The sequence below is a fragment of the Sciurus vulgaris genome (genome assembly GCF_902686455.1).
Source record: "Sciurus vulgaris genome assembly, chromosome: 6".
NCBI lineage: Eukaryota > Metazoa > Chordata > Mammalia > Rodentia > Sciuridae > Sciurus > Sciurus vulgaris.
The window spans coordinates 119,287,454-119,302,040 of NC_136466.1; the positions used below are offsets into that span (position 1 = coordinate 119,287,454).

General features: G+C 33.7%; 1 pseudogene across 1 annotated transcript in view; it reads left to right on the forward strand.

Annotated features, from left to right (window-relative positions):
- Positions 1-14,587, forward strand: part of LOC306664353 (mannosylglucosyl-3-phosphoglycerate phosphatase-like) — a 70,354-nt pseudogene that overhangs the window by 55,428 nt on the left and 339 nt on the right. The window contains exons 7-8 of the transcript in view: positions 12,486-12,629; positions 13,457-13,639. The product of the transcript in view is annotated as a mannosylglucosyl-3-phosphoglycerate phosphatase-like (transcript). The remainder of the gene's footprint in view (positions 1-12,485; positions 12,630-13,456; positions 13,640-14,587) is intronic.

The window sequence follows — 14,587 nt, forward strand, 5'->3', positions numbered from 1 at the left end:
AAAAATACTCATACTTTCATCCTTAAATATGATGCTAGCTATACATTTCTTGCAGATGTCCTTTGTCAAGTTGAGCAAATTCTCATGCATTCCCAGTATTCTGAGTTTTTAAAATTATGACTGTTAAATTTTTTCAGATTTTTTTTATGCATGAATTCATAGAATCATGTAGCTTTGCTTCTGAAGCTGTTAATTTGCTAGATAATATTAGTTGATTTTTCAAATATTGAATCAGTTTTACATCCGTGGAATAAACTGCACTGGTAACGGTATATATTTATTTTTATATAGTACTGAATTATAATATTTGTTAAAGATTTTATGTAAGTATCTAATATTCATGAAGCATAATAGTTTATAGCTTTTTGCATTATCTTTTTCTAATATGGAGAAATATTGACTGTATAATATGAAATGTGAAGTGTTCTCATTAAAATTGTAGAAGTGTGTCAATCTTAAGCAGTTGGTATTTTTTAGTAAAATGCTTTGGGCTGATATATTTCTTGTATTTTTTGAGACTTACTCTGTTGCAAGCATAATACAGTTCATTTATCCATTTACCTAATTGTGGGCATAGGAACAATTTTCAATTTTTCCCTTTCAAGCAGCAATGCTGTAGTATGTCACACTCACACACAATATTGTTCTGTGTAGATGTGCTAACTTTTTCTAGGACCTACACCTGGAAATTAAATTACTGGGCATGTACATATTCAGACCTACAGAATTGTCCTCCATGGTGCACATAAAAATTAACTCTTCTTCAGTGTATGAGTTTCACATTTTCTCATTTGATATTGTTAGTTACTTTAATTTTTGCCAGTTTGATCATGAAGAATAACTCCATAATTGGCTTCTACATAAAATGTAATGAGAATTTTGGCAGTTTCCAGAGCACTTGCTTTAACCCTTTTTGTTTTCTACTAGCTACACAATTTGTTCATTTTCTGTTACTATAATAAAACACCGAAGACTGGGTAACTTATAAAGAAAAAATGTTGAATATTTAACACAACCGTTTGGAGGCTAAAAATCCAAAAAGCATGGTGACAGCTCAAATAAAAATATTTCCCCCATGCCCCTACATGTTAGGTCAGTTATGTTTTCTGCCACTGTATCACTTACAGTGGAAAATAGGCGTACTTTTTCTCATTGTGTGTAATCAGGACTTGTGTGGTGTATGCTGGGAGGTTAGGTATTATATTAGTGATCTAGATACATAATGGAAGCCAGACATTGTGGGTAATTTAATTTTTGTTGTTTTTAAAGATTAAAACAAGCAGTAATATTTTTAAATTTCTTTATATCTTTAAATTTCTTTATATTATCTAGCTATGTGAATTTATCTTAGTCTTAAAGCTGTATTTATCACTTACTATGTGATAAAGCTCAGAAGGAAGAACACTTTTAATTATTAGGATAGTTGTATCTAATCAGTACCAGTTAGGTAATACTGTAATACTGAATATTCAGTTTATTAATTTGTTTTTTATGAATAAAATAATAATGATTGCCTAATACCTGCTGCAAATTGGTACCAAAACAGGCCAGATCCTTCTAATTTGAAACCTCAAGGGGAATGGACAGGTACGGCAGGAATAGAAAAGAGAGCAGGCATTGGAACCAATATGAATAGTCCTTGAAGAATGTCATACAAGACTAAGTTTATGAATGTAGAAAGCAAACTCTGCAAAGGAGTAAACACATTCTGCTTTTCCCACACTATCCTAGTAAGGATCTGTCAATTTAGTAAAAATTTTTCTAGACATTTCTTAATGTCGAAGTAGTAATAGTAAGTACAGCCAGATATTTCTTACATTTACAATGAACTCAATTAATAAATGGGCCAATAGTTTTAAGTTTTAATATGCTGTCTGCTCTATCACTGTATACCTTTAGTAACTTGAGGAAGGAAGTCGAGACAACAGTGGTCTCAGAATAGTGTAGAGTTATTGGAAAATAGAATGCTTTTTTAAAAGATATGTTTTTATTACTATATTGCAGTTACACATATCAGTGGCATTCGTTTTGACATAATCATATATGCATGGAATATAATTTGCTCCATTTCAATCTCTAGTACTTTTCTTTCCCTTCCCCACTTCTTCCTCCTTTGCTCCCTCTACTCTACTGGCCTTCCTTCTGTTTATTTACTGTTTTTTATTTAGTGCTTTATAGATACACATAAAAGTGTGTTCCGTCCAGCAGAACCAGCGCAGAGAAAGGAGACACCACCAATCTTTAGTTGACGAGATTTATTGTGTCCTCCCTGTTTTTCTGCCTCCTTTCTTCTGCCACTATCTCCCTTCTCCTACCCTCTCCCTCTCTCCTCCCCCAGGCTCCTAGCTTATCAGCCAATTATAGCAAAGCTTTCTTTCACGCAGGAGAGCATGTAGAGGAATGTTAGCATAGCACTACATGAATCCCGAGCTGTCCACGCGCGGCATGATATTAGAGAGCCAATCCTAGAGCTTGGCGTTAACACATCATAAGTCTCAAAGGAACTAGTAAGCAAGCAACCTTTTTGGGTACTTCCTTAGTTTGGTAGCCAGTGCCCTTTGGCTCACTGCCAGGCGCCATCTTGTCCAAGACAGCCCTCAACAAAGGTGAATTCACTTGGTATGTTCATACATGTATATAGCATAATGTGGTCAATTTCATTCTGCAGTTCCTCCTTTTTCCAGTTCCCTTCCTCCTACTCAATTCCCTTTTTCTATTCCACTGATCTCCCTTCTGTTTTCATGGGATTCTCCACCTCACCATATTTTCCTTATTTGGCTCTAGATTCCACATATGACAGAAAATATTTAACCCTTGACTTTCTCAGTATAGCTTATATCACTTAGCATGATGTTCTCCAGCTCCATCCATTTACCAGCAAATAGCATAATTTTATTCTTCTTTATTGCTGAGTAAAACTCTGTTGTGTATGTATACATATATAGGTTCTTTATTCCCGTATTGAAAGGCACCTGGGCTGATTCTATAACTTGGTTATTGTGAATTGTGCTTCTATAAATATTTATGTGCCTGTATCATGGTAGTATCTGATTTTTATTTTTTTTGGATAAGTACCAAGGAATATGATAGTTCATCATATGGTGGTTCCATTCCTAGTCTTTTGTGGAATTTCTATACTGCTTTTCAAAGTGGTTGTATTCATTTGCAGTCTCACCAACAATTTGAGTGTATCTTTTTACCCCACATCCTTAACTGGTTGCATGGACTGCAACACCAGAGGAAGGTTTGGTACATTGGCTCACCACCACAACCCAGATGGAGGCCTATACACCACAGTCACAGAAAGGACTCAGTCTACACTCCGAGAACTGAGGAGAACATCTTTATTTGGGAGAAATGGAGCACTTGTCACAGAGGAAGCTGCTTTGTCTTTACTGCATATAACATTGTCTTTTATATGCTTGTAGTTAAGCTTGCCATATGTCTTAAAGATTAAGCTTTGAGTAAGCAGTTACTAGCCTATTTCTTAGCAGGTTATATGTTGGTAACAGAAAGTAAAAAAACAACCATGTGAACCCAGAAGGTGACAGACAGTTTCACAGACCATGTAAGAACTGTCTTACAGACCACAGAAGAACATCCTCTTCACAGAACACAGGAAAGGAGTATGGGGCCCTGAGCCAGGAGAAGGGGCCCACATCTCCCCACTCCTTATGCTCCATATTCTGGATGATCCTTGTTAACATTATAATTTTGTGATTTGAATTTTGTAACTTAGAAAAAATTTTACACATAAAACTTTCCAAAGAATCCAAACATCTAACAGGAATAGGCTAACTATGACCAAATTTAACACCAAATTTAACAACAGAAAACAAATGCTGAACCTTATTCACTAGCAATCTACTTAAAAGATGAATTAAGAACGTAAGGGGCAACACGTGATTGATAGGAAATTGAACATTACAATTTCTAACATTTTCTCAAGGATGGCAACTCTTTTAATCAATAAGTCCTCTTTAGGATGATAATTTTCTCAATAAGTTTAATAAGTCCGTTTGTTGATGTTGGAGCAAAATGGCAGTTCGAGTCCATTGTAAGGCTTCTTTTGTCTGCTGAAAAGCTTGTGTTGAGGCGACTCTTCAGATGGTTTAATGCAGCATAACGCTAAAAGGAACTGTGACCTATATTTTTAGTACTTAATAAGACATTAATCATCATAAAAAACAACAAATTACCCCTAACAGGTTTATCACACTTAAATAATATAAGGCTAAAGCAATCTTTTATACCCAATTCCAGTAATTCGGGGCCATTGTATTCAGGCCTACAGAAAATAGTAAGGCAATTAATATTATTACTCCTAACATAACAGGGTGACATCATGACCACTGGACTCCTTGGTTCCCTATTGAGTTTAATAGACAGGTTCAGTCTGAGTGGGTGTTTGGCCTCAGACCTTCAGGTGATGGATTTCTCAGTGGCATCTGCTCTTTTTCTTATTCCTGTAAATTAATGGCAAAGAGGGATCCTAATTTCTAATTTAAATAAAATTTTTTGAAATAATTATGTTTGTGTTTTATTTCCCCTTCTTCCCCCCTCCTTAAGCAAACCATCCATGGCTTGCCTAATGGGGTTAAAAAGAACATCAGTAACAAGAATTAGCAACAGTAAAAATATAGATCTGAAATCATACCATACAAAATCAAAATTGAGCATTGTTTTATCAAAAGAAAACTAAAGAGTAGATCTGAATGTAAGTGCCACAGTCCTCAACATTTATAGATAGTTAATAACATTAACAACCTTAAATATTTAAGACACTGTGTAGGATCGGTTTACAATGTAGCTGAGATTATTAGAGCAATCTTAAAAGCAAAGTTTAAGCAACATTTTTACCATGTAAAAGTCATTTATAAAAGTAGAGAACAATAACTTAGTTTAAAACACACTAAAAATGAGATTTTTAAAGCTCAAAGTTATTTAAAATTGTAACCAAGTCTGCATGATTTAAAAACAATTTTTTTGTGCCATGGCTAACTTTTGTTAAATATCATGTTTTTATATTTAGTCATACATTTGTAACATTGAGCTTCTCCTAATTCAAATATAATGAATAGCTCAACCAAAATTTAAGACAGCTAGCACATTATATCTCCTGTTTGGGATCACAGTAATGTATAACAAAAAAACAATCTTTGAATATAACTTTAAATGAGCTAAAGTTTGGCTTATTTTTTGAGCCACTCTAACTTGTAGTAAGGTGGGGTCTTCACAAATCTTAAGTAAAATGTTCTAGTTCTGAAGCCGATTTTTGCCTTTTTTTTAAATGTCATTTTTTAAAGTTTACATATATTGTTTCCTGAATATGCATGACTATTAGCTAACATACTATAATATTTTTATTCATCTTTAGAAATACATTTCCTTTTACATCTAAAACAAATCAAGGAGAGGCTGAGAGAGCTATTAACATCCCCTTTTTGTGGTAAAATATCTTTACTCTTGATCTTTATACAGATTAGGCTCTCATCTTAGAAAGTACCTTTGCATTTAAAACTTTCTTTTACCTCAGGGCATGAAGCAACATAAAATTTTTTTCATATATCCCATTGATAATAGGTTCTGTTTTAGCACATTAAATGATATGAATAAATCTCTGATAAAATTTTGCTATTATAAGCTTTAAAAGTATCATCATAGATAAGATTAATTTGGGTAAGAGCAACATGACAAATTCTCTGCTTTAACAGCCTTATACCTTGGAATTATGAACATATCCAACATATAATAATACTATTACATTGATGTTCTTATATAAGCCGAATTTAGTTTCTAAAGAAAAAGTTTAGACCCTGACATAGTAGAATGTTTTAACATTTGTTGCTTAACTGTAATTGTATAAACCCTAATTTTTGTTAAAACCAATTGTTCTAAAGAAACAATCTTAAAAGACAGTACTAAGTGTAAATTAGCATTAAGACATTTTTAACAGTCTAACATATGAATTAAAACTTTTGTTTACATCAGCATGTTAGTATTTGACTCTAGGGAAGAAAACTCAGATAGCTCTAACTGATTGTCTCACATACATATAACCAATTTAGTTACACACAGACTTGTTGAAATTTTTCCTTTACTTATAGACTTACTTAGATCCTCATGTACTTCATCACATAAGCACCTCTTTACCCAGAAATGTTTTCTTCTGCCTTCTACCAAATATATTTTTGTACCTAGAACCTTACATTTTTTCTCTTTTCTATCTGTTGATCCCTTTTTGTTCACATTTGAAACAACCTTTATGAATTTTTTTGATTTTTTTGATAAATTACTCCATTTTAATAAGATGACGTTTTGTTATTTATAGTTCTCTTAAGCAAAACCCAGTTGAAACCTTTTGAACCCCTCATATATAGAATAACACCTGTTTACCAATTTATAAAAACACAAACAATGTTTTAGTATATCATCCCGTGGAATTTAAGAAGTTAAGATTACTTGGTTTTTTAATTAAAAGTTAGCATTTTAATTTTGTAAATTAATCAGATGTCTTTTGTATCAAACACATTTATGTAATTGCATGTATGTTAAATCTAATTTACTCATTTTACTGTAAAAACTAAAGTATTAAGTGTATTGAGCAGCATATGTGTCATCTCCCTGTTGAGGAAAAGTTCTAGAAACAATTGATTAGACATTTTATAGACATCAACATTTTATTAGACCCATTTGGAGACCTGTGAGTTAATTTTTAAAGACATTTTATTCTTATTAGTTTACCCAATTTAAATTAAACATTTTTGAACCATGTGAATAAAAGATATTTGGAATCATTTTTTTTACATTTTAATTCATGAGCGCTCATTATATATTAATTTTGACACCATGTACATGATATTTGGATGCACATATATAAATAGACAACATGTCATCAGACAACATGATCTACACATAACACAAAGGTAAAGGCCGTATAGCTTCTGTAAGTAAATTTCCATTGCACTGTAACAGATGTTCAAAAACTCCAGTTTAATAAAAATAGGACGGACCAAAAATTAATGTGATGAGCTCAAAAAACCATGGAATTTTATCAAACACAAAAATCTTGGAAAAATATGATACGGCCATTAATTATTTTTGTAAAGTATCATGAACATTCAGGGGGCCTGGTTGGGGGCCTCATGGGATGCCAGGGAGAAGTTAGTCCTCTGGATTCTCATGCAAAAGCATAATAGGGTCAGGTATTTTTTCTCTTTTCTTGTTTATCTCCAGATTATCTTTGCTGTCTTGTTCTGAATCTAGGGCTGATAGGATGGCCAAATAAATAGCTTGATCCTTTGGCATTAGTCCTCCCTTATCATGGGCATTTTGATTACTATTCTGGAGCACTCGTTCCCAAAGTTCAGCAAACAACTTCTCTTTAGGGAACCAGGAGTTATCCTTTAAAACTCATAAAAATTGAAACAGTCATCATGATTTATCTGAAGACCCTGAGATGTTAAAATTGTCTTAAGGTTCTTTAAATCAGGCTCCATCTTATCAGGGCTGTTTTCTATGTTGCTGAATTACCAGCTGTTGTTGAATGGGCCCAGTGCGATCTGCTGAATCACCACCCTGGCCAGGGAGTTTCCTTGAACCCAGGTCCTTACCTCCAATCCTCGGGAAAATGCCCCATGTTGGGCACCAATTGTTGCATGGACCACAATGCCAGAGGAAGGCCTGGTATACCAGCTCACCACCACAACCCAGATGGAGGCCTGAACACCACAATCACGGGAAGGACTCAGTCTACAGTCCGAGATCTGAGGAGAACAGTTTTATTTGGGAGAAATGGAGCACTTGTCACAGAGGAAGCTGCTTTGTCTTTACTGAATATAACACTGTCTTTTATATGCTTGTAGTTAAGCTTGCCATACATCTTAAAGGTTAAGCCTTGAGTAAGCAGTTGCTAGCCTATTTCTTGGCAGATTATTTGTTGGTAACAGAAAGTAAAAAACAACTATGTGAACACAGAAGATGACAGTTTCACAGATCATGTAAGAACTGTCTTACAGACCACAGAAGAACATCCTCTTCACAGAACACAGAAAAAGAGTATGGGGCCCTAGACTCTGAGCCAGGAGAAGGGGCCTACACTTACCAGCATTTATTATTTGTATTCTTGATTATAGCCATTCTAACTGGTATGAGATAAAATCTCAATGTAGCTTTGATTTATTTTTCCTTGTTGGTAGGAATGTTGTACATTTTTCATTTATTTGTTGGCCATTTGTATTCCTCCTTTTAAGAAATTTCTGTTTTGATCTTTTGCCCATTTATTGAGTTATTTGTTCTTTTGGTATTAAATTTTTTGAGTTCTATATTCTAGATTTAATAACTTCAGAGGAGTAGCTGCCAAAGATTTTCTTTCTTTCTGTAGGCTGCTTCGCCACATTTTCTTTGCTATGTAGAAGCTTTTCATTTGGTCCCATCCCATTTATTTTTTCTTAGTTTTATTTCTTGAGTTTTAGGACTTATGGAAGTCAGTGCCTACACCACTGTGTTGTAGTGTTTGATCCTATGTTTTCTAGCAATTGTAAATTTTCTGGTATAGTTCCTAGGTCTTTGTTCCATTGAGTTGATTTGATTTTTGTACAGAGTGAAGGGTAGGGATCTAGTTAGATTCTTTTACATATGGATAAACAGTTTTTCCATTTAACATTCTTGCTTATCTTTTCTCCACCATGTTTTGGACACTTTTGTCGAATATTCAGTGACCTTATGTATGTGCGTTTGTGTTTTCTCTTTTATTCCATTGGTTTTCAAGTCTGTTTTTGTTACTATAGCTCTGTAGTATAATTTGAGATCAGGTATTGTGATACCTCCATCATCACTCTCCTTGCACAGGATTGCTTTGACTATTCTGAGGCTTTTATTTTTCCAAATGAATATAGGTCTGCCTTTTCTAGTTCTATGAAGAATGTTGGTGGGGATTATATTTAGTCTATGATCTTTTTGGTAATATGGCCATTGACAATAGTAATTCTACCCATCCAGGAACATGGGAGATCTTTCTTTATCTTGTAAGGTCTTCAGATTCTTTCTTCAGTGTCTACAGTGTTCACTGTAGAGGTCTTTCACCTCCTTGGGTAGATTTATTCCCAAATATCATCATCGTCATCTTTTTCTTCTTCTTCTTCTTCTTCTTCTTCTTCTTCTTCTTCTTATTATTATTATTATTATTATTATTGCAGTTCTCATGAACAGGATACTTTCCCAGATTTTTTTTTTCAGCAGATTCATTATTGGAGTATAGGAAGACTATTGATTTTATATGATAATCTTCTATCCTGCTACTTTACTGAATTTGTTTATCAGCTCTAAAAATCTTGTGGAGATTTTTTGTTCTTCTAGATATAAGATTATGTCATCAGGAAACAGATAATTCAATTTATTTTTTCCTATTTGTATCCTTTTAATTGTCTTCTTTTGCCTGATATCTCTGTCTAGAGTTTCAGGAACTATACTGAATAGGAGTGGGGAGAGTGGACACCCTTGCCTTGTTCTGGAATTGAGAGGAAATGTTTTTGATTTTTTTTTCATTCAATATGATATTAGCTTTGGGTTGCTGCATAGAGCCTTTATAATGTTGAGTAAGTTCCTTCTATCCCTAGTGTCTCTAGCATTTTTAATATGAATGGGTGCTGAATTTTGTGGACATTTTCTAAAGGTTCCAAATCCTGATGCAGTCCAAATCAGGAAGACTTAATAAGAGTCTCCCCATCTTGGCATGGAGTATCATAAATAACTCTTGTCAGTTTTGGTCTAACAAAAAAATATTATTTTTCATATTGTATTGATAAGTGTTCCATTATTATTCAGTATTGTAGATCTCAATAAGATTGATATTTCTTCTAATGTTGTAAGCATTAACTGGAATCATTCTTCCTATATTAGCTTTTGCTCTTTTTAGTCTCTGTTTTCCCTCCCCTATTACCTGCTCCTACCTCAAATCCCCCACCACTATTTTTTCTTCTTTTTATCCTAGTTTGTATTATTTTTTCTGTATTTCCTTTCTTTTTCTTTGCCCATTTTTCTTTATCCCCCTTTCAACTATACATAGTATAATAATATCTGTAATAGTTTCTCAATCTATTCAAATACATTATTGCAGTTTTAGACTTGGATTAGAGGAACTCTGGAGAACATTTCAGTAAGTTTAATTTCCCTAAGGGTTATTGGCTTATGGCTTTCCTTTGAAGTAATTGCAGTTAATAGGGTTTAGTATCTTAAAGTGGTGTTGGATTGTGGGCATAGCAAAGAATACACATGGAGTAGGAGTTATTAATACTTGAATATTTGCCCAGCCTGTAGCACTTAAGAGAAAGAAGCTCACTAAATAGTTCTTTGCATAAAAGTAGAAAAGATCATGATTCCAGCAGATGGGTAGACATACAAACAATATGAAAAAGCAGGGGAATTATCCACCTCAGATATTACACAACACTTCAACAACTGATCCATTGACACCACAGTGGAGGAAAGGTCAGATAAAGAATTAAGAAGTTCTAGTGAAAAATGTTCAGTGAACTGAAAGAAGATGTAAGGAATGAACTAAAAAAATACAGGAAGTAAAAGATCATTTCAATAGAGGGCTAAATTCTGAAAAAGATCCAAACAGGTATCCTGGAAATGAAAGAATAAATAAATCAAATTAAAAATGAAGTTGAAAACATCACCACTAGATCATACCACATAGAAGAGAGGCTTAGGTCTTGAATACAAAGTATATAATCCTGAAAATAAAGTTGTCAATAAGGAAAGGTGTTAACAGACCATGACCAGAATGCTAAAAAAATCTGGAATAACATTGAGACCAAATCTAAGAATCATAGGTGTAGAAAAAGGCATTAAAATGCAAACCAAAGAAATGCACAGCCCTTTCAATGAAATATCAGAAAATTTACCAAACCTTAGGAATGAGATGGAAATTCAAATACAAGAGGCATTTAGAACTCCAAATAGACAAGATTAAAAGATCCTTCTAAGATACATTGTAATTAAAATTCATAATGTAAAGAGGAAGGATAGAATTTTTATAACCACAAGAGAAAAATGACAGGTCACATTTATGGATAAACCAGTTAGACTTTCTGCTGATTTCTCAGCCAAGACCCTGAGGTTCTTCCCTGGGTGCTTGGGGTTATCACTCAGGTTATCTTACCCTCTGCAGGTCCATATATCTGAATGAGAATTGAAGTGGCAACTCTGAGACTCTCCTAGAGGTGCTGGGGTACAAGAACTGCTTGCTGGGTTGCTATGATTTTCTTGCCAGCTGATGCTTATTAGTCAAGAGTGTTCTTAAAGGATGCTGTATCTGCTGTCTGTTTCTCTTGGGTGCAGGGCTCAGGGCTGTCATGCTAACTGCTGTGGAATGTTGAATGCTGACTCCTCTCTGCTGAGACTTGTTTGTTATGACCTTATCTAAGGACTCAGTAGTTGCCTGCAACTCTGGGGCCTGTGACTAAAGGCTTTCTGTTCGTGATTTTTGGCACAGAATCTTCAACCCTGGCTGCTGCAGATTACTGAGATTTTAATTGTCAGTTGGTCCATCTTCACCTGAGCTTCCATGAGGCTGGGTTGGAGTTAGCAGTGATTCGTAAGTAAGGCTCCATCTTACTCCCCTTATCTTTGGTGAGGGGGAGGGAGTTTCAGTAATCATCAGCCTACGGGGATCTCTCTACAAGTTCCTTCTAGATGGATTACTGAGACAATCTATTTCAGAGGCATTCTGTGTGATTTTATTTGTTATTCTCTGTAGGTGTGGAGGAAACTATATTAACTTAATTTCTTATAGGGAGGTCGACTTGCTGTGGACTCTACAGAATGGCTTCCCTGCCTAGCATAACTTTCTGCCCACAATTTGGATTGAACTTTGTGAACTCCTTCACTGTCTCTGTTGCACCTGTACTGTTGCTTTAACGGTTTGCTTTTCTTTCTGTTGTTAAAGAAGTAAGCCTATGGGATTTTCCTCTCCCTTTTTCTCTCTTTGTTCCCCCTCTCTCTAACCTCACTGTGGTCAAGGGGCAGAAACAAGGAATTATTTCTTCATTTTCTATTCCAGTAACCAAATTTCAAGTCCCTCCAGTCTCAAATTTCAAGTCCCTCCAAGTCTCAAGTGTTCCAGTATTGAGTGTTGTCACCCACTTGTCTGGTCAGCTTTCTTTCACTGCTTTATTTCTGAGCTATAGAGTTATAGGTTGCTGCCTAAATCCACTCTGTTATCCCCTGAGTCAGAATAAATTCTTGACATTCTTTTTAAATAGAAGAAGCTAGAATTGCTATAGAAAATTCTATCATCCCCGCCCCCCATTTTTTTTTTAATCTTATACATTTGGCAAGTTCTTCCCAATTGTATAATCTCTAACTTAAATACACATTGGCAGTTTTAGCAGCACAAAATGTGCTCACTTAAATGTTAATGATTTCTCTCACTTAGTATGTCTTTTACAGAATTCCAAGAATATATTTTTAAATTTCAGATTTCCTCAAGTTGCTGGAATACAGTTTGGATTTGATCCCACATGCAGAACCAGAGGATCATAAGAGATACTGTAAAAGTTCAAGGACAATACTTATAGGAAAAAAAAAATTACCTCCTTCCTACTAAGGAATATATTGCAAATGTGAGATTAATTTCTTTCGAAAAGGTTTTAAATAAATGCATTATCTTATTACTACATATATTAATTTTCATGCATATAAATCAATTTTCTTTTGATGATTTCAGACCCTCTGTAATTCAAATAAATATTTTCCATTGTATTAATGAAATTTATTTTATTATATGTAGGTATGATTTCATTGTTTTTATTATCAGATTTAAAAATACAGAACATCTGAAATTCATGCTTATTCTCTAAATTATTGACAAATATAGCTGAAAGTGCCTAAATAAAAAAATGCCATAATAGGTTGTTGAACTTTAAATTTAATGATAAACACATCTGACACAATTATATGTTTTGTTTATGACATATTTAGTCATGTGGAATAAAACTTTGATGACTAATTTATAAGGACTTCGATTTACTGGGTTCTTCCATATTTGAGTCTGGAACAGTGAAGGTGATGGCAAGAAGCTTGTTAGAAATACAGATTCTGTATTACTAGTGATTTGATAGGTTTCAAATGGTTTCAGTAATCCAAGTCTCAGCATACCTCCCAGTTGATGGGAGGCTGTTTCACAGCTACATTTAGATATTTATTGTACGTGGCCCATTCTCTTGAGGCTGCTAGGCAACAGAGCTAAGGACAAGTTCAGGGGGATCATGTCTATATCCTAGTAGTGAGTCAGGAAGAAGTGAGTCAGGAATTTAGAGTATTAGTTTACCAAAAGGGAAATATGTGTTTTGGTATATGTGTATGATATTCATTTTAGTCCCAACAGTTAATTTAAAATGGTTCATTTATTCATATTTTCGACTAAAAATTAAAATGTTTTGAATTTCAGGGGAAGGATGGTTATAGTATGCTTAAAAGTTGTCCTCGAATGTTTGACACAGAAACTGCACAAGTACTTTCTACAGTAGTCATGAATCACTTGGAGTCAATAAAAAGTTTGCAGGGAAGAAGTGCCTTTCAGGTCATCAAATGAGTTTGATTACTACTACAAACAAATCACCATCACTAACAGGTAATAATACAGATTTATTTTATTAGAAGTACTTATTTTTTGAGTAATTTTTTGTTACCTCCTGGGCATTGGAAAACAGTGTTTGGCTTTCTAACTTTAGTATGTTTTGGGAAATATGAATAAAATAAACCTGAGCTTTATTTGCCAAGGTAAAAAGCTAGCTCTGAGGGAAGTATAAAGAGTTATCAGAAAGGCATAAACAAAAATTCAAAGCTATAAAGCACAAATAAGTGAAAATTTGTATATTTTTCAAATTCTGCTTTTACAATCTTAACTGCTTTTTTCTTCTTCTCACTTATATTAGTGAGATTGGCATTTTGTACAGTATCTTATTTTTTTTCCTACCTGATAAGCACTGTGTGTTGGCATATAGATTTATTTTATTGATTTGCTTTAGAGATTTTATTCTTTTAAAAATGTCAGTTAACAGTAATTCAAGACAAGAGTGGGCTAAACTCATAATGGGTTTTTATAATTGGTTAATTGATAAAATAATTGTCTTACTAAATGTACCCAGTTTCTGAAAGTTATTTTCATAGTTCTGAAAGTAAAATGCATCATTTTATTTTTTAATGCAAGAAAATAAAGTTTTTAATGACCATTCTTGGTAATAACCACACTTTGTTTCCATTTGGTTTCTTTGAAGCATGAAATATGAAGATAAAATTAAAAATATCACATTATAAAATGTATAATCAAATACATCTTTGCATTTAAATAAAGTATACATTACACTGATAATCCTCTGTAGAACACATATAGTAATACTTTGAAAGCTCTTTTAAAAAATTAACAAAATGATTTTACATATTTATGGAGTGTCTTGTATGTTTCCATACATGGTGTAATGTTCAGATCGAGGTAAACATAATATGTCTTTTCAAACATTTATCATTTTTTTGTGTACTCTTTTATATAAAAATGAATAACATCCTTTTGATTATGTAT